This window comes from Lissotriton helveticus, chromosome 12 (genome assembly GCF_964261635.1).
Source record: "Lissotriton helveticus chromosome 12, aLisHel1.1, whole genome shotgun sequence".
Lineage (NCBI taxonomy): Eukaryota > Metazoa > Chordata > Amphibia > Caudata > Salamandridae > Lissotriton > Lissotriton helveticus.
Window position 1 is genome coordinate 893237823 of NC_136073.1, and position 21380 is coordinate 893259202.

The following is a 21380-nucleotide window of genomic DNA, read 5'->3' on the forward strand; positions in this document are numbered from 1 at the left end:
GGTTTTTAGATGCCTTTTCCATATACTCAGCCATCCTGGAGCGGAGACCAAGTACATAGTCCACTATGTTGGTTGCAGGCTTTTTGAGAGGTCTCTCCCATCCTTCCTTCACCAAACACAGGGGTCCCCTTACAGGATGCCCATACAGAAGCTCAAAAGGGCTGTAGCCAACCCCCTTCTGTGGGACCTCTCTGTAAGCAAACAAGAGGCAGGGGATCAGGATATCCCATCTTCTCCTAAGAGGTTCAGGTAGTCCATGAATCATCCCTTTCAGGGTCCTGTTGAATCTCTCAACAAGCCCATTGCATTGTGGATGATAGGGTGTGGTGAACTTGTAGTTCACACCACACTCTTTCCACATGGCAGTCAGATATCCTGACATGAAGTTTGTACCTCTGTCAGAAACGACCTCCTTAGGGAAACCCACTCTGGAGAACACTCCAACTAGGGCTCTTGCCACTACAGGGGCTGTAGTGGTCCTAAGGGGAATAGCCTCAGGATACCTGGTGGCATGGTCCACCACCACCAGTATAAACTTGTGTCCTGATGCTGTCTGGGGTTCCATTGGACCAACAATGTCAATCCCCACTCTTTCAAAGGGAACCCCCACCACAGGTAGTGGTATGAGGGGGGCCTTTGTTGTGCCACCTGACTTACCACTGGCTTGGCAAGTGACACATGAGCGACAAAACTCCTTGGTATTCTCATTCATATGGGGCCAGTGAAAGTGTGAGACAAGCCTGTCCCAAGTCTTTGTCTGACCTAAATGACCTGCAAGGGGAATCTCATGGGCCAAGGTGAGAAGGAAACCTCTCAGAGACAAGGGGATGACCAGCCTCCTGGTTGCACCAGGCTTGGGGTCTCTTGACTCAGAGTACAGGAGTCCATCTTCCCAGTATACCCTGTGGGCACCTGTGGCATTCCCTGCAGCCTCAGCAGCAGCCTGCTGTCTGAGGGGTTCAAGGGAAGGGCAGCTCAACTGTTCCTTCCCCAGGTCTGCTCTGGAGGGTCCCCCTGAGCCCAGAAACTCAACTTGATCAAGTTCAAGCTCTTTAGGCTCAGTTTCCCTCAGCTCTTCTAGATCAGCCTCCTCAGAGACTTGATCCTCAACCTGGGGCAAGGGGGAAGGCAAAGCCTTACCCTTACTGCTCTTCTTCTTGGGAGGTGTCTGGTCCATAGTTTCAGGATCCAGCACCTGTTCAGTGGGGCATCTTCTGGCCTGTGACCTAGTCACAGCAAGTACATGTGCTGGCAAGCCTAACATCTCCATGTGAGTCCTCTGCTCCACTTCTGACCATTGTGATGACTCCAAATCATTGCCCAACAAACAATCAACTGGGAGGTCTGAACTGACTACAACTTTCTTTTGTCCCTTCACTCCCCCCCAGGAGAAAGCCACAATTGCCACACTATGACTAGTAGTGACATTGCTGGCATTGGTCACCAGGAAATCAGTACCTGGCATGATCTGTCCAGGGTCCACAAAGTTAGGTGTCACCATGGTGACACTGGCACAAGTGTCCCTATAGGCCTGAGCCATCTTGCCATTAATCAAAGGTGTCTGCCTGTATTTGCCCAAAGTATTGGGACTTATTTCAGGGGACATATCCATATCCCCTGTACAGACAAGGACAGCCTGAGTGAGTGTGCCAACTAAGTTGTCAGACCCCTCAGTACCCAAGGTTAACCCAACTAATGCCTTGGGAGTGACACTACCACTACTGACTGTACTAGGGGGTGCAGTTGCTTTAGGAGCTGTAGTGGCAGGAGTTTGTCCTCCTCCTCTTTTGGTGCACTCACTAAACCAGTGAGATTTACTTTTGCAGTACTGGCACCACCTTTTTGACTGGCCTTCTTGAGTCTTCTTCTTCTGGGAAGCCTGACCCCCACCCTCTTTGGTTTGTTGGGGACCTGGTGAAGACTTCTGGTCATTTTGCTCATTCTTAACATTACCCTTCTGGTCTGCTTTCTTCTGACCACCCTGGTTCTGGTTCTGGTTCTGCTTGATCCTTGTCCTGACCCATTTGTCTGCCTTCTTTCCCAATTCTTGGGGAGAGGTCAGATCTGAATCAACAAGGTGCTGGTACAGCAACTGGTTCTGACAATTGTTTAAAATTTGTTCTCTCATCATTAGATTATACAATCCTGTGTAATCTGTAACCTTGCTACCCAGCAACCAGCCCTCCAAAGCCTTAGTGGCACAATCCACAAAATCAGACCAGTCCTGAGACTGAGTTTTCTGGGTGTCTCTGAACAGCAACCTGTACTGCTCAGTGGTTAAACCAAACCCATCAACCAGTGTATTCTTCAGGACCTGGTAATTGTTAGCATCCTCCACTCTTGTAGTGAGGAGCTTATCTCTACCTTTACCATCAAAGGAGAGCCACAGTATAGCTGCCCACTGACTCTGGGGAATGCCCTGCACAGTGCAGGCCCTCTCCAGAGCAGCCATCCATTTCTGGATATCATCCCCTTGCTTAAAGGGGGGCACTATTTTAGTCAGGTGTTTAGTATCTAAACCCTTCTCTCTATCTCTTGGGAGATTGCTGCCACCAGTGGGAGCTAGCCCACTCATCTGCTGCTCTCTCGCCAGGGCAAGCTTCTCTTTGGCCAGGGCAATTTCTTCCCTTTCAATCCTCAGTTCAGCTTGTCTCATCCTAGCTTCATGCTCCTTTCTCTGAGGGGAAGTAAATCTTCTCTGTGGAGGATTCCTTCTCCCCTGAGAAGAGGCATTAGAGTGCAGAGATCTATTGGAGTCCCTAGAAAGAGATCTATCTCTCCTAACTCCAAGGTTAGGCCCACTTCGGGTTAGTACTGGGGGGGCCCCAGATCCTAGCCCAAGTAAGTCTAAGTTGGTCCTAGTTAGCCTTCTGACTACCTCAAGACCCTTGTCTACCTCATCCCCAGAGAGTACCTCCTGATCCTCCTCCTCAACTGCTGAATCAGTGTTGTGGAGATCTGGATCCCCAGAGGTTCCCTCTAAGGCTGGCATGTTCTCATGTAACTGAGAAAGCTTTCTGGCATCATATGTCTCTAAGAGACCTATCAGAAAGGAAGTGGTGGGGTTAGACCCCTGCTTCAGTTTTCTGGAGACACAGATCTGTCTCATCTCATGAAAGCTGAGAGCTGCATATCTTGAAGTGACCTGTGGAGGGTCAACACTGACCAGGGGAGTCTCAGTAGAGTCCTCCTGAGTCGACATGCTTTTCTAGTGAGGTGTAAGTGGTGCACTTACCTACACTATATGTTTGCCTACTGATCCCTTGCTAGAGTTGTAGTTTAGGGTGTGCTAGGCCCTAGGAGCTACAACAGCTGGTTCAGTAGAACTCAGAGTATTCTAAGCTAAGTTATATGTACCCTTGGTACTTATGTGATCTTTCACAAGATATTCTTAGGATATGTGTGGTAAAACAACAGCAAGCTCAAATCCCAACCGCTGCTCACCAATGTGAGAAGTTGGCCTGATGTGCAGTGCTCACTATTCTAGTGATCACTATATATCAGTCCAAACAACCCTTATTGATGATTGGTTGTAAGTCAACCTTATAGACCAGCTATCCTAGTAGCATGGATACGAGCAGTCTAAGGCTAAGACTCTAGAGGGCGTGTTAAGCCAGCTGTTTTACCATCACATTACCCCTTGAACACCCAGTGAAAGGACACCACACAAGTTGTTATGAAAATAAACAGTGTATTTATTTATAACAAGACTACCCTGGCTCTTTATGAGACAGGGAGCTAAGCACACAACAAAACTCTTACGAAAATACTTTTAAGTTAGCACGTTACACAAATGCCCGAGGGGCACGAAAAACCATATACGCTAAAAGTGGAATGCGAATTACTAGCAGGTAAGTAACAGTTCTAATAGGCTTTGGAATCGCTAGGACTGGACTAGGGAATCGTTAGATTACTACTAGGAGGCCCAGGGGACTCGGGTGCAGAGTGTGCACTCTCACGCGGGATGCGGGACAAAGTCTATGGAAGCTAGAATTCACAAAGTTAGTGTTCACGGGCGAACCCGACCTGGTAGGGAGAAAACGACAGTGGATCCTGACCCTTGGATAGTGAGGCTATGCTGGGACACCGGAGTGCCGAAGTTACCTAGCCCAGGGGCTGCAGCTGCATAGGTCTGAAAAGACGTCGGGGATCTCGTTGCCGGACCAGGAGCCTGGAAGGAAGAAGTTGCTGGCAGGCGACCAGTGAAGGAAAGTTCGATGGATCCAAGCCTGGATCAAGGAAGAAGAAAACCTGAAAGCAGAGGGGACCAAGTTCTTGAATCACTAGCCAGTGATTAAGTGGGCACCAGGATGGCACCGGGCGAAGTCACCGCAGTCAGGTGAGTGGGCGCTGCTGGGCTCTGCAGTCTCTCGGACCAGGAGGCGTTGTCGGCGACCAGGATGGAGGTGCGAGCTGTCCCACGAAGGATGAAGTCGTTGGCGTCGAAGTTACCCAGGATTGGGCAACAAGCCTTGGCTAATTCAAGCCCACGCGGTGGACTCAAAATGGCGTCTTGAGTGGACCAGGAGGGTCCGGGGTGCTCCTCTTCTGGAAGGGAGCAAGGGCCAGTCTGGAGCAACCAGACCAGCAGCAGAAATGTCGTCGGGCGTCGTCAGGAAGGCCACAAGCCAACGGGCTAGTAGCCAAACAACGCGGTGAGCAGCGGAAAGCAGAAGGGCCCCACGCAGATCGTGGAGATGCTGGGGGGCTGCACTTCGGAGCTGGAGCTGCTCAGAGTCGGGGCTTCTCGGACCCCAAAGCACTCACCAGGAAATTACTCGGCGGGCTTGCTGGAAAGAAGTCGTGCAGTCTTGAAGATGGCCGGTCCCTCGAGGTCTCGTCACACCCACGAATCTCAGCGTGACTGATGATGCAGGTAGAGGTCAGAGGTGCCAGGGAAGCCGGTTCTCGTCGAGCTGGGCAGTCTTGATCCGGAGGAGAGACTTGCAGCAGACCGCAGTGTTCTTAAGATGGTGCCTGCGGATGCAGGGTGACTACTCCTTAGTCACAAGGGAGAAATCTTAGGAAGAAGTCTTGAGTTCCTTTCGTGGAAAGTAGTTTCAGGATTCAAAGATGATCCGATTTGGAAGGGGGCCAGTCTCTACCTTTATCCTGTAAAAGGGGGCTGGCACGCGACTAAGTCCTGCCCTATGGGTGGGACTAGGAGGGGGGTGGTTACACCCACTTCCTTGGCGGGCTTTTCCCCAGCACAGGGTCTGGAGTGACCCTGGAACTGGTTCCAGCCAGCCTATGCACAGTGAGCACCGGGGTGCCACGTGCAGTCACCTTCCTCTAAAGCCCTGCCTACCTACAATACACAAAACCCTGTCTGGGACGGTGCTGGCACCGCCCCTGGCAGGAAACCCTTTGTCCTTATCTCCTGCTCTGGGAGGACTCCCAGCAGCAGGAGGGCAGACTTGTGTCTCGGTGGCAGCATCCATTTTGTGGATGCTAAGGCTCTGTCTGACTTTTAACCGGGTTATAGGTTACAGGCATGTCGTGTCCCTCTAGAAGGGTGGAATGCTAACCCCGTCGCCAGAATTGGCGAGGGGTTAGTATTCCAATTCGTATGACACCTTACTCGACATGTTTTGATAAAGCGATACCAGAGTTGGCACATAACCGCGAGGATTATAATGCACTTAAGAGTATATGGTATGCGATATCATGGAAACGGCTAAGGGATGGATCCCGAAAGCCGCAGACAGGCTCAGCTCATGCCAGAGCACCATCTCACACGATTCTAAGCACTCTGCCTTCAGGATTGTTAAGGCCTGCCATAGGAGTGACTGATAGGAGATCTGTGTGTCCATTTTAGGGTTAGATATAGGTATACTATATCTAAAGCAAAGGGTGAGTACACCACCTTGCCCCAGCTGTCGTGCAGCCAGTTGTGTCAGTTTTAGTTAGTCAATCCAGGGGTGGCACAATACATGCTTCAGCCCCTGGGAGACTTCTGGGTGCACCTCAGCCCTGGGTACAGGGACTTGGAGAGGGCCCAGGGCCAATTCAGTACCTGAGTACAATTTGGATAGAGAGAACAGCTAGGCTGTGGGTCTGATTAGCAGGCCCACAGCCAGGGAAAGTCGTAAACCAGTGCAGCAAAAAGCAAAAAATCTGGGTGATCATAGGATTGCAGACCCTACTCTCCTACAATAATCAATAAAAACATATCTAACATATAAAATGATGACACTGCCCGACTTCACTACGTCCTCGAGAATACCCCTTTTCTTGTCTCCCCAAAGTATTTCAAGTCGGTTGATGCACTGGTCTCGGGCCTCCTATGGGGCAGTAAACCGGCACGTATATCTCGTCATAAATTGGTTAAGAGCTGGTACGATGGTGGAATTGCCCTCCCGGATATTCAGTTATATTATTGGGCGGCCCAACTGAAGATTATAAATCAATGGCTTCACGCCCCTTAGGCGGAACCGGCGTTTAAGGCAGATAGATACGATCTAGGGGAGGCTGGTGTGCTCGCCGCACTTTATGATAATTGGGGCGACTCAGCCCTGATCGGCCCAACGGCACACACAGTTAAATTATGGTATGTGGCTGAGGCCCGTCTTAAATGTACAGACACAGTTACTCAAATGACGTCGCTTTGGTAGTCCCGTCGGCTTGGCAAACTGTGCAGTAGTAAAGGCTTTGGACTGTGGGACCTGATCGGGATCTCAACAGTGGGAGTCCTCTGGAAACGGGGTACCATTTTGACGTTTGAGCAGCTTAGGACACAATACGACTTGGCACCTACGGAGCGCCTCAGATAGATGCAAATACGCCACGCCCTGGGGTCACTTATCCAGCCTAGTGCTGACATACCTGAATCCACTCCACTTGAGGATAGGCTTCTAACAGAACACATGCCCAAAAAAGCGACCTCCTTCGTATATCGTAAGATAATTAATAACTTACCCGACCCAACCTTGAAACTAAAAGACTTCTGGGCCAATGAGGTAGGGGAGTTAGATGAATCAGATTGGCAGACTGCGCTTTCATCCCCCTGAGAAGTAGCTATACCCTCCAGACTTAGGCTTGTACAACTGAAAATACTACACCGTGTGTATTACACTAGGGTCACTTTACACGCAATTTGGAGAGCCCCACATAAATATTGTTTACGAGGGTGTGGGGAGGAAGGATCATTCTTTCACACCATCTGGGACTGCCCCCTAGTGGCCACGAATTGGGCCAAAGTCATGAGGACTATGTCACAAGTGCTGAAGATATCGATAACCCCGGAACCTAGATGTTGTTTATTGAACATCTGGGAACCAAATGATCTAACACATTTGAGACAGGATTGGATGACATAAGGTATAATGTATGCTAAAAGGAACATAGCCAAATTCTGGGGATCACCAATGGTGCCAGCGGTCAAGGATTGGTGCAGCGATCTAGACTTTGCAATGGTGGCGGAGAGGACTGTGTACCTGAACCGGAAATGTCCGCGAAAAAATGGGTCAGACTATGGGGTGCATGGAACAAGTACAGTGGTTATTTGTGCGAACTGCCAGTGTTAGATAGCGAGGATGACTCTGAGTGAGGGGGGCGGGGACTTGTGGATCCTAAGCACTGTATTGGGTGCTTTCATTGCCATACTGTTATATATACCTGTCATATCTATTCTCGAATTGCATATTTCATGTGATGATCTTTACATACGCACTGTACGACTAATGTATGCCCTATGTTTTCCTCAGTAAAATAATAAAAACTGTTTAATAAAAAAAAAACATATTTAACAGTGTATTAATTTTATTAATAGTTACATTCATTAATATATAAATAATATATATATTTGTATCATAGTACATCTAAAATATATCAAATATAATGTAAAAGAAATACATTTTTAATTATGTTACATTATATATATATATTTATAAAATACAAATACACACATATATATATATATATATATATATATATATATATATATATATATATATATATATATATATATATATATGTTTATGCGTTTAAGTTTATTTTTATATATAGTAATACATATTATTGGAATAAATTAAATTGACATTATAGTAAAATAATATATTCAGATATTTAACATTTACTACTTTTAACTCTATATTAGGAAAATCGATTTTTTTTTCTCTCGTTTCTGACGGTAATAGCGTGAACTCTGTTTTTTCCTCGATATATTTGCACTTACCATTACAATTATAGGAGCACGATATTGTGGTAAAGCATATTTTCGACACAATCTTTTTGTCAAGGATGTTGTTCACCCGGATGCTGCGTCGGAGCTGCGCTGTCCCAGAGTGCACCTCGGTGGTGCCTGTGATTCATCATCAAGTGCTTAGTACAAACGTGTGCATCTGTGCTGTGAATGCACCGACAGCGCAGTATGAGCCCCCTCCCCTCCCCACACATGGTTGAAGGGGGGGGGGGGGGGGGTGCCGCCGGCAGTGCACCTTCCGCGGCCCCCCAGGAGCCCCCTCCCCCCCCCACACATGGTAGAAGGGGGGGGGGGGGCGCCGGGAGTGCACCTTGCATGGCCCCCCAGGAGCCCCCTCGGTTCACCTCAGCAGGCTGCCTGAGCCCCTGAGGGCGGACCCTAAAGTAACCCCTTCGAGTCCAGCAGCCCCCAGAAGTGGGCACCATTAGGTCACCATGAACCCCCCCCCCCCCCCCCCCAGGGTCTGCCGTCACACACAGCTCGCCCCCCCACCCCCCCACCCCCAGGGTCTGCTGTCACACACAGCTCGCCCCCCCAGGGTCTGCCGTCACACACAGCTCGCCCCCCCACCCCCCCACCCCCAGGGTCTGCCGTCACACACAGCTCGCCCCCCCCCCCAAGGGTCTGGAGTCACAAACAGCTCGCCCCCCCCCAAGGGTCTGGAGTCACAAACAGCTCGCCCTCCCCCCCCAGGGTCTGGAGTCACACACAGCTCGCCCCCCCATGTATGGCGGAGCAGGATCCCACCAACAGGAGGCAGAGAGGGCAGAGGACACTCGGAGGAGGGGGGCAGAGCTGGGGTCCGGCACCGCTGGGGGGGGGGGGGGGACTGAAAAACACAACCTCACCGCACGTCTCTTTCTTCATTCCCCCACAAACTGCTCCCCTCCCCCTTCAGGGCCCGGTGTACTCATTGTTGGACCCCCCCCCCCCCCCATCCAAACACCCCCCCCCCCATCGCCCCCCACAGCCGGGAGGAACCATCAATCAGCAGCGCCGAATAGAACTCTGCGATGATTCAAGCTGTGACCGCCCCCCCCCCCCACCCCTGGGACCCCCCCCCCCCAGCCGACAACCCAGAGCAGGTGCGACGGTAAATGAACCCGGGCACCGACAAATGCATAACATGTGACTGACCCTACCCCAGCCTTTCAGGAACACCAGCCTGGCATGTGACTGACCCTACCCCAGCCTGGCATGTGACTGACTCTACCCCAGCCTGACATGTGACTGACCCTACCCCAGCCTGACATGTGACTGACCCTACCCCAGCCTGGCATGTGACTGACTCTACCCCAGCCTGACACGTGACTGACCCTACCCAGCCTTTCAGAGACACCAGCCTAACATGTGACTGACTCTACCCCAGCCTTAGCAGCCTTTCAGAGACACCAGCCTGACATGTGACTGACTCTACCCCAGCCTTAGCAGCCTTTCAGAGACACCAGCCTGGCATGTGACTGACTCTACCCCCGCCTTTCAGAGACACCAGCCTGGCACGTGATTGACCCTACCCCAGCCTGGCACGTGGCTGACTCTACCCCAGCCTGGCACGTGTCTGACCCTACCCCAGCCTGGCACGTGACTGACCCTACCCCAGCCTGGCATGTGACTGACTCTACCCCAGCCTGGCATGTGACTGACTCTACCCCAGCCTGACATGTGACTGACTCTACCCCAGCCTGGCATGTGACTGACTCTACCCCAGCCTGACACGTGACTGACTCTACCCCAGCCTGACATGTGACTGACTCTACCCCAGCCTGACACGTGACTGACTCTACCCCAGCCTGGCATGTGACTGAACCTACCCCAGCCTGGCATGTGACTGACTCTACCCCAGCCTGACACGTGACTGACTCTACCCCAGCCTGACATGTGACTGACTCTACCCCAGCCTGACACGTGACTGACTCTACCCCAGCCTGGCATGTGACTGAACCTACCCCAGCCTGGCATGTGACTGACTCTACCCCAGCCTGACATGTGACTGACTCTACCCCAGCCTGGCATGTGACTGACTCTACCCCAGCCTGGCATGTGACTGACTCTACCCCAGCCTGACACGTGACTGACTCTACCCCAGCCTGGCATGTGACTGACTCTACTACAGTGTGACCCAGTATGCACCAGTGTTCTCCAGCGTGCACCAGCGTGCCCCAGCGTGCACCAGCGTGCTCCAGCATTCACCAGTGCGCCCCAGTGAGCACCAGCGTGCCCCAGCGTGCACCAGTGCGCCCCGGTGAGCACCAGCGTGCTCCAGCATGCCCCAGCAGTGCGCCCCAGTGTGCACCAGAGCGCAGAGCGCGCGGCGATGGCGGCGCACGGCACCTGCAGCCGCTGCAGCTGTGACCTTGGCCGCATCAAGGAGGCGGCGCGTGGTGTCTGCGATGCTAATGGGCCGCTCCTTCCAGACAGCGCGCGCTCCGGGTGGACCAATGGACGTGCAGTACCCGTCTGTAGCGTCTGGGCCTGGAGGAAGGGGCCCTACAAGACTCCTTGGCCAGCAGAGATGCTGCCAACAATACCAGCGCGGGGCTCCTTCCAAAGAGCGTTCTCTCCAGGGAGGACCGATGGACGTGCACTCCCCGTCTGTAGCATCCAGACCTACAGTGGCGGGGCCAACAAGAGTCCTTGGCCATCAGAGATGGTTGGTCTCACCTGTGCAGGTGAGACCGGCCTCAGACACGCTCATGCGGTCACCTGTGCAGGTGAGACCAGGCCTCAGACATGCACCACTGTCACCTGTGGAGGTGAGACCAGGCCTCAGACACGCTCATGCGGTCACCTGTGCAGGTGTGACCAGGCCTCAGACATGCTCCACTCTCACCTGTGCAGGTGAGACCAGGCCTCGGACACTCATCTGCTCCACTGTCATCTGTGCAGGTGAGACCAAGCATCAGACACGCACATGCGGTCACCTGTGCAGGTGAGACCAGGCCTCAGACATGCACATGCTGTCACCTGTGGAGGTGAGACCAGGCCTCAGACATGCTCCACTCTCAGGCCTCGGACACTCATCTGCTCCACTGTCACCTGTGCAGGTGAGACCAAGCATCAGACACGCACATGCGGTCACCTGTGCAGGTGAGACCAGGACTCAGACACGCTCCACTCTCACCTGTACAGGTGGGACCAAGCCTCAGACACTTGAGACCAGCCATCAGACACGCTCCACTGTAACCTGTGCAGATGAGACCAGGCCTTAGACACTCATCTGCTCCACTGTCACCTGCGCAGGTGAGACCAGGCCCCAGACATGCACCACTGTCACCTGTGGAGGTGAGACCAGGCCTCAGACACGCTCATGCGGTCACCTGTGCAGGTGAGACCAGGCCTCAGACATGCTCCACTCTCACCTGTGCAGGTGAGACCAGGCCTCAGACACGCACATGCAGTCACCTGTGCAGGTGAGACCAGGACTCAGACACGCACATGCGGTCACCTGTGCAGGTGAGGCCAGGCCCCAGACATGCAACACTGTCACCTGTGCAGGTGAGACCAGGCCTCAGACACGCACATGCGGTCACCTGTGCAGGTGAGGCCAGGCCCCAGACATGCACCACTGTCACCTGTGCAGGTGAGACCGGCCTCAGACACGCTCATGCGGTCACCTGTGCAGGTGAGGCCAGGCCCCAGACATGCACCACTGTCACCTGTGCAGGTGAGGCCAGGCCCCAGACATGCACCACTGTCACCTGTGCAGGTGAGACCAGGCCTCAGACACGCTCATGCGGTCATCTGTGCAGGTAAGACCAGGCCTCAGACACGCTAATGCGGTCACCTGTGCAGATGAGACCAGGCCTCAGACATGCACCACTGTCACCTGTGGAGGTGAGACCAGGCCTCAGACACGCTCATGCGGTCACCTGTGCAGGTGTGACCAGGCCTCAGACATGCTCCACTCTCACCTGTGCAGGTGAGACCAGGCCTCGGACACTCATCTGCTCCACTGTCATCTGTGCAGGTGAGACCAAGCATCAGACACGCACATGCGGTCACCTGTGCAGGTGAGACCAGGCCTCAGACATGCACATGCTGTCACCTGTGGAGGTGAGACCATGCCTCAGACATGCTCCACTCTCAGGCCTCGGACACTCATCTGCTCCACTGTCACCTGTGCAGGTGAGACCAAGCATCAGACACGCACATGCGGTCACCTGTGCAGGTGAGACCAGGACTCAGACACGCTCCACTCTCACCTGTACAGGTGGGACCAAGCCTCAGACACTTGAGACCAGCCATCAGACACGCTCCACTGTAACCTGTGCAGATGAGACCAGGCCTCAGACACTCATCTGCTCCACTGTCACCTGTGCAGGTGAGACCAGGCCTCAGACACGCACATGCAGTCACCTGTGCAGGTGAGACCAGGACTCAGACACGCACATGCGGTCACCTGTGCAGGTGAGGCCAGGCCCCAGACATGCAACACTGTCACCTGTGCAGGTGAGACCAGGCCTCAGACACGCACATGCGGTCACCTGTGCAGGTGAGGCCAGGCCCCAGACATGCACCACTGTCACCTGTGCAGGTGAGACCAGGCCTCAGACACGCTCATGCGGTCATCTGTGCAGGTGAGACCAGGCCTCAGACATGCTCCACTTTCACCAGTGCAGGTGAGACCAGGCCTCGGACACTCATCTGCTCCACTGTCATCTGTGCAGGTGAGACCAAGCATCAGACACGCACATGCAGTCACCTGTGCAGGTGAGACCAGGACTCAGACATGCTCCACTCTCACCTGTGCAGGTGAGACCAGGCCTCGGACACTCATCTGCTCCACTGTCATCTGTGCAGGTGAGACGAAGCATCAGACACGCACATGCGGTCACCTGTACAGGTGGGACCAAGCCTCAGACACTTGAGACCAGCCATCAGACACGCTCCACTGTAACCTGTACAGGTGAGACCAGGCCTCAGACACTCATCTGCGCCACTGTCACCTGCGCAGGTGAGACCAGGCCTCAGACACGCTCCTGCTGCGCTGTCACCTGCGCAGGTGAGACCTGGACTCAGACACGCTCCTGCTCCACTGTCACCTGCGCAGGTGAGACCAGGCCTTAGACACTAATCTGCTCCACTGTCACCTGCGCAGGTGAGACCAGGCCTCAGACACTCATCTGCTCCGCTGTCACCTGCGCAGGTGAGACCAGGCCTCAGACACTCATCTGCTCCGCTGTCGCCTGCGCAGGTGAGACCAGGCCTCAGACACTCATCTGCTCCGCTGTCACCTGCGCAGGTGAGACCAGGACTCAGACACGCTCCTGAAGCGCTGTCACCTGCGCAGGTGAGACCAGGACTCAGACACGCTCCTGCTGCGCTGTCACCTGCGCAGGTGAGACCAGGACTCAGACACGCTCCTGCTGCGCTGTCACCTGCGCAGGTGTGACCAGGCTTCAGACACGCTCCTGCTGCGCTGTCACCTGCGCAGGTGAGACCAGGCCTCAGACACTCATCTGCTCCCCTGTCACCTGCGCAGGTGAGACCAGGCCTCAGACACGCTCCTGCTACGCTGTCACCTGCGCAGGTGAGACCAGGCCTCAGACACTCATCTGCTCCACTGTCACCTGCGCAGGTGAGACCAGGCCTCAGACACTCATCTGCTCCACTGTCACCTGCGCAGGTGAGACCAGGCCTCAGACACTCATCTGCTCTGCTGTCACCTGCGCAGGTGAGACCAGGCCTCAGACACGCTCCTGCTGCGCTGTCACCTGCGCAGGTGAGACCAGGACTCAGACACCCTCCTGCTGCGCTGTCACCTGCGCAGGTGAGACCAGGCCTCAGACATTCTCCACTGTCACCCGTGTGGGTGTGACCAGGCTTCAGACACGCTCCTGCTGCGCTGTCACCTGCGCAGGTGAGACCAGGCCTCAGACACGCTCCTGCTGCGCTGTCACCTGCGCAGGTGAGACCAGGCCTCAGACACGCTCCTGCTGCGCTGTCACCTGCGCAGGTGAAACCAGGCCTCAGACACGCTCCTGCTGCACTGTCACCTGCACAGGTGAGACCACGCCTCAGACATGCTCGGCTGTCACCAGTGCAGGTGAGACCAGGCTTCAGACACGCTCTTGCTGTGCTGTCATCTATGCAGGTGAGACCAGGCTTCAGACACGCTCCTGCTGTGCTGTCACCTGCGCAGGTGAGGCCACGCCTCAGACATTCTCCACTGTCACCTGCGCAGGTGAGACCGTGCCTCAGACACGCTCCTGCTCCACTGTCACCTGTGCAGGTGAGACCAGGCCTCAGACACGCTCCACTGTAACCTGTGCAGGTGAGACCAGGCCTCAGACACGCTCCACTGTAACCTGTGCAGGTGAGACCAGGCCTCAGACACGCTCCACTGTAACCTGTGCAGGTGAGACCAGGCCTCAGACACACTCCTGCTGTGCTGTCACCGGTACAGGTGAGACCAAGCCTCAGACACGCTCCACTCTCACCTTTGCAGGTGAGACCAAGCCTCAGACGCGCTCATGCGATCACCTGTACAGGTGAGGCCAGGCCCCAGACATGCACCACTGTCACCTGTGGAGGTGAGACCGGGCCTCAGACACACTCATGCGGTCACCTAAACAGGTGCGACCTGGCCTCAGACACGCTCCACTGTCACCTGTTCAGGTGAGACCGGGCTTCAGACACACTCCACTGTCACCTGTGCAGGTGAGACCAAGCCTCAGACACGCTGTTGCTGCGCTGTCACCTGTGCAGGTGAGACCAGTCCTCGGCTCTGCTCAGCAGTCACCTGTGGAGGTGAGACCAAGCCTCAGACACGCTCCTGCTCCACTCTCACCTGTGCAGGTGAGACCAAGCCTCAGACACGCCCCACTCTCACCTGTGCAGGTGAGACCAAGCCTCAGACACGCTCCTGCTCCACTCTCACCTGTGCAGGTGAGACCAGCCATCAGACACTCATCTGCTCCACTGTCACCTGCGCAGGTGAGACCAGGCTCAAACACGCTCCACTCTCACCTGTACAGGTGAGACCAGTCCTCGGCTCTGCTCAGCAGTCACCTGTGCAGGTGAGACCAAGCCTCAGACACGCTCTTGCTCCACTCTCACCTGTGCAGGTGAGACCAGCCATCAGACACTCGTCTGCTCCACTGTCACCTGTGCAGGTGAGACCAAGCCTCAGACACGATCATGCGGTCACCTGTGCAGGTGAGACCAGGCCTCAGACACACTCATGCGGTCACCTGTGCAGGTGAGACCAGGCCTCAGACACACTCATGCGGTCACCAGCGCAGGTGAGACCAGGCCTCAGACATGCTCGATTGTCACCTGCGCAAGTGAGATCAGGCCTCAGACACACTCCTGCTTCGCTGTTACCTGTGCATGTGAGACAAGGCCTCGGACATGCTCCACGGTCACCTGTGCAGGTGAGACCAGCCGACAAACATGCACATGTGGTCACCTGTGCAGGTGAGATCAGGGTTCAGACACTCTGGTGCTCCACTGTCACCTGCACAGATGAGACTGGGCCTCAGACACACAAGACTGTGAACTGTGCATGTGAGACCAGGACTCATACACGCTCCTGCTATGCTGTCACCTGTGCAGGTGAGAACAGATGACAGACATGCTCCACTGTCACCTGCACAGGTGAGACCAGGACATCAGACATGCTCCACTCTCACCTGTGCAGATGAGACCAGGCCTCAGACATGCTCCACTCTCACCCGTGCAGGTGAGACCAGGCCTCAGACACGCTCCACTCTCACCTGTGAAGGTGGGACCAGGCCTCAAACATGCTCCACTCTCACCTGTGCAGGTGGGACCAGGCCTCAGACAGGCTCCTGCTCCACTGTTACCAGCGCAGGTGAGACCAAGCCTCAGACACGCTCATGCGGTCACCTGCACAGGTGAGACCAGGACATCAGACATGCTCCACTATCACTAGTGCAGATGAGACCAGGCCTCAGACACACTCCTGCGTTCACATCTGGAGGTGAGACCGGGCCTCAGACACGCTCATGCGGTCACCTGTGCAGGTGAGACCAGGCCCACAGACACGCTCCACTGTAACCCGTGCAGCTGAGACCAGGCCCCCAGACACGCTCCACTGTAACCCGTGCAGCTGAGACCTGGCCTCAGGCACACTCCACTGTCACCTGTGCAGGTGGGACCAGGCCTCAGACAGGCTCCTGCTCCACTGTCATCTGTGCAGGTGAGACCAAGCATCAGACACGCTCAACTCTCACCTGTGCAGGTGAGACCAGGCCCCCAGACACGCTCCACTGTAACCCGTGCAGCTGAGACCAGGCCTCAGACATGCTCCACTGTCACCTGCGCAGGTGAGACCAGGCCTCAGACACGCTACTGCTGTGCTGTCACCTGCGCAGGTAAGACCACGCCACAGACATGCTCCACTCTCACATGTGCAGGTGAGACCAGGCCTTGGACACGCTCCTGCTGTGCTGTCACATGCGCAGGTGAGACCAGGACCAGGCACGCTCCTGCTCCACTATCACCTGTGCAGGTGAGACCAGGCCTCAGACACGCTCCTGCTGCACCATCACCTGCACAGGTGAGACCAGGCTTCAGACATGCTCCACTCTCACATGTGCAGGTGAGACCAGGTCTTGGACACGCTCCACAGTCACCTGTGCAGGTGAGACCAGGACCAGGCACGTTCCTGCTCCACTATCACCTGTGCAGGTGAGACCAGGCCTCAGACATGCTCCTTCTGCGCTATCACCTGCACAGGTGAGACCAGGCCTCAGACATGCTCCACTCTCACATGTGCAGGTGAGACCAGGCCTTGGACACGCTCCACTGTCACCTGTGCAGGTGAGACCAAGCCTCAGACATGCTCCACTCTCACATGTGCAGGTGAGACCAGGCATTGTACACGCCCCACTGTCACCTGTGCAGGTGAGACCAGGCCTCTGACACGCCCCACTATCACCTGGGCATGTATGAGCTGGCCTCAGACATGCTCTGAGCCGTCACCTGTGCAGGTGAGACCAGGCCTCAGACACGCTCATGCCATCACCTGCACAGGTGAGAGCAGACCTCAGACACGCTCCACTGTCACCTGTGCATGTATGAGCAGGCCACCGACATGCTCTGAGCCGTCACCTGCGCAGGTGAGACCAGGCCTCAGACACGCTCCTGCTGCGCTATCACCTGCACAGGTGAGACCAGGCTTCAGACATGCTCCACTCTCACATGTGCAGGTGAGACCAGGCATTGTACACGCCCCACTGTCACCTGTGCAGGTGAGACCAGGCCTCTGACATGCCCCACTATCACCTGTGCATGTATGAGCTGGCCTCAGACATGCTCTGAGCCGTCACCTGTGCAGGTGAGACCAGGCCTCAGACACGCTCATGCCATCACCTGCACAGGTGAGGGCAGACCTCAGACACGCTCCACTGTCACCTGTGCATGTATGAGCAGGCCACAGACATGCTCTGAGCCGTCACCTGCGCAGGTGAGACCAGGCCTCAGACACGCTCCTGCTGCGCTGTCACCTGCACAGGTGAGACAAGGCTTCAGAAGCGCTCCTGCTGCGCTGTCACCTTTGCAGGTGAGACCAGGCCCCAGACACAGTATACAGTCACCTGTGCAGGTACGACCAGGCCCCAGACACAGTCTACAGTTACCTGTGAAGGTAAGACCAGGCCTCAGACATGCTCCTGCTCCACTGTCACCTGTGCAGGTGAGACCAGGCCTCAGACACGCTCCTGCTGTGCTGTCACCTGCGCAGGTGAGTCAAGGCTTCAGATGCGCTCCACTCTCACCTGTGCAGGTGATACCAGGAACCAGACAGGCTCCACTGTCACCTGTCCAGGTGAGACCAGGACTCAGACACGCTCCTGCTGTGCTGCCACCTGTACAGGTGAGGCCAGGCCCCAGACACGCTCCATTGAAACCTGTACAGGTGAGACCAGGACTCAGACACGCTCCTGCTGTGCTGCCACCTGTACAGGTGAGGCCAGGCCCCAGACATGCTCCATTGTCACCTGTGCAGGTGAGACCAGGCCTCAGACACGCTCCTGCTGCGCTGTCACCTGCGCAGGTGAGTCAAGGCTTCAGATGCGCTCCACTCTCACCTGTGCAGGTGAGACCAGGAACCAGACAGTCTCCATTGTCACCTATCCAGGTGAGACCAGGACTCAGACACGCTCCTGCTGTGCTGCCACCTGTACAGGTGAGGCCAGGCCCCAGACACGCTCCATTGAAACCTGTGCAGGTGAGACCAGGACTCAGACACGCTCCTGCTGTGCTGCCACCTGTACAGGTGAGGCCAGGCCCCAGACACACTCCATTGAAACCTGTGCAGGTGAGACCAGGTCTCAGACACGCTCCTGCTGTGCTGCCACCTGTACAGGTGAGGCCAGGCACCAGACACGCTCCATTGTCACCTGTGCAGGTGAGACCAGGACTCAGACACGCTCCTGCTGTGCTGCCACCTGTACAGGTGAGGCCAGGCCCCAGACACACTCCACTGTCACCTGTGCAGGTGAGACCAGGCCTCGGACGCGGCTCTGCTCAGCAGTCGCCTGTGCTGGTGGCATTATGCCTCGCACGCGGCTCTGCCCAGCAGTCACCTGTTCAGGTAAGACCAGGCCTCAGACACGTTCCTCCTCCACAGTCACCTGTGCAGGTGAGACCAGGCCTCGGACGCGGCTCTGCTCAGGTGCCACCAGAGGCAGGTGATGCTGTGTCCCATCCTTCAGCAGCTCGTAGACCCGCCCAACAACTCACCGCGCCCCATGAGCAGGCGTGTCCTTGGGAAGGAGAGAGAAAACACAGTGACCACCATCATGGTGGACCCTTTAGCCTGAGACGAGCCCCCATACCTACGGAGGCACGACGCGCCCCTTGCTGCCTCCCCGGGCACCTTGACGGGTGCCAGCCTCTCTGTTCCTACAGCATGCCATCCTATTCACCTGCTTCTGAAGATGAATGTGGGATGGAGGAGGCCAAACTCAGAATAATAGCCCAGCCCCCACCAAGACCCCTACCCACTCAGGCCTTTGACCTCAGATGAATAGACCCACACCATGAAAATGCAGAGGAAGAGCGGTGCCCACCCCCCCTTCACTGCCCTTACTGGGATCCGCCGCCAGCCACGCGCCGCCATCCTCATACACAAACGCAAGAGTCTGCGGTAGGGCCACACTGACCGTCCCCTGTCAAGCAGGTGACCTCAGGTCCCAGGCCTCCCCCAAACCAAATGGAATACAATTACTGGATACCCTCCTACCTGGCCATCAGCTGCCTCAAAAATGAACCTCTGCAGGCAGCCATCCCAACTCAGCCAATCGGAAACAAGATTCTGGCCCTTGTGTCCCCTTTTCGTTGACCGGTGGCATCCCACCTCAGGGTCTGCATCAATCCAGGATAGTATCCCGTCAACACCCGGATGTTGCACGCAACCTTTCCCAGCGGTCCACCAAAAGGCAATATACATTCCAATGATGCCCACAATCTACTGAGCCAAGTGATCCTCTTCTTGTTGCCCCCGGCATACCAGGTCAAAAGGGACAGGGGTCAAGCGTTATCTCCTCAGTGTGCAGAAAAAGCAGGTGCCAAGTCTTGTCTCCATGGGGCGACCAGTGGCCGACTCTGGGTCGTAGAGGTCTTCGGGAAATCTTCGAGATCCACACCTTGTTGACGATGACCAAGCCTTGGGTCTTGGGTGGAAATTGTCATCTGCAGTTTCAGAAATCCATGCCATGGGTCAAAGGAGTCTTTGGACAGTTTTAGAGATCTACGCCATGTTGGCGGTGACCAAGCCTTGGGTCTAGGGTAAATATTGAGGTATGCAGCCTTCGTGACCCACAAGCATTGTGTTCTAGCTTTCTTGGGCAGTCTTAGAGATCCATGCCGTGCCGGCAGTGATTAAGCCTTGGGTCTTGAGTGGATATCGTCGGCTTCAGATTTGGAGATACACTCATGCCAGCGGCGACCAAGTCTTAGGTCTTGAGTGGATATCTTCGGCTGCAGTCTTGGAGATACACTTATGGCAGCGGCGACCAAGCCTTGGTTCTTGAGTGGATATCTTCGGCTGCAGTCTTGTAGATACAGTCATGGCAGCGGCGACCAAGCCTTGGTTCTTGGGTGGTTTTTGTCGTCTGCAGCCTTAGAGACCCACGCCATATCAGCGGCGACCAAGCCTTGGTGCTTGGGTGGATATTGTCGTCTGCAGTCTCAGAGACCCACGCCGTGTCGGCAGTGATCAAGCATTGGTCCTTGGGTGGATATTGTCGTCTCAAGCCTTGAAGATACTCTGGTGTCAGCGGCGACCAAGCCTTGGATCTTGGAGTGATATTGCCATCTGCAGTTTTAGGGATCCACGCAGTGTCACCGGGGAATGAGATCTGGTCTCCGGCAGGGATCCACGCAGTGTCACCGGTGAGTGAGATCTGGTCTCCGGGACAGATCCACGCAGTGTGACCGATTAATGAGATCTGGTCTCCGGCAGGGATCCATTCAGTGTCACCAGGGATTGAGAGCTGGTCTCCGGCAGGGATCCATGCAGTGTCACCAGGGATTGAGAGCTGGTCTCCGGCAGGGATCCATGCAGTGTCACCAGGGATTGAGAGCTGGTCTCCGGCAGGGATCCATGCAGTGTCACCTGATCAGACCTGATCTCGGTGGATCCCTCGTGAATGCTCCTGATCTCGGTGGATCCCTCGTGAATGGACCGGATCTCGGTGGATCCCTCCCAGCTGCGGTGCGGTGCGGTGCGATGCGGTGCCGACCTCTCTCCTCGCTCGTCTCCTACCTGTGGTTTCTTGACGCGTTGCTGCCGCCTTGGCACCGCCCCTGCCCCCCCTCCTCCTCCCCCCGGCGCCGGGGGTGGGGGGCAGACAAATGGTGGTTTTCCGAGCGCGAGCTGGGAGGGAGGGAAGCCGCAATTGCATCAGGGGCCGGGCGAGGATGCGGGAGCCCGCGGGGAGGATGCGGGGACCAGGGGCGAGGATGCGAGGATGCGGGGACCAGGGGCGAGGATGCGAGGATGCGAGGATGCGGGGACCAGGGGCGAGGATGCGGGAGCCCGGGGCGCGTGCGGCGGCGGTGGATCCTCCGCCACCGGAGCCGCAGACCTCCGCCCGCAGCCGCCGCCGTGTTTACATCGATCTCACACCGCCCTGGGCGGACGCCCCGGCCGCATCACCCCCGGGCGGCAGGTGGGGGCAGGAGGGCGGGGGCGTGGGGAGCCTGG

The 21380-nt window shown here is 55.7% G+C and overlaps 1 protein-coding gene across 1 annotated transcript in view; it reads right to left on the reverse strand.

Moving 5' to 3' along the window:
• NYAP1 (neuronal tyrosine phosphorylated phosphoinositide-3-kinase adaptor 1) overlaps positions 1–19849 on the reverse strand; it is a 436069-nt gene extending 416220 nt beyond the window's left edge. The window contains exon 1 of the mRNA XM_078669654.1: positions 19416–19849. The gene's annotated coding sequence lies outside the window, so the exon portion shown is untranslated. The remainder of the gene's footprint in view (positions 1–19415) is intronic.
• Between the last annotated feature and the right edge of the window lie 1531 nt (positions 19850–21380).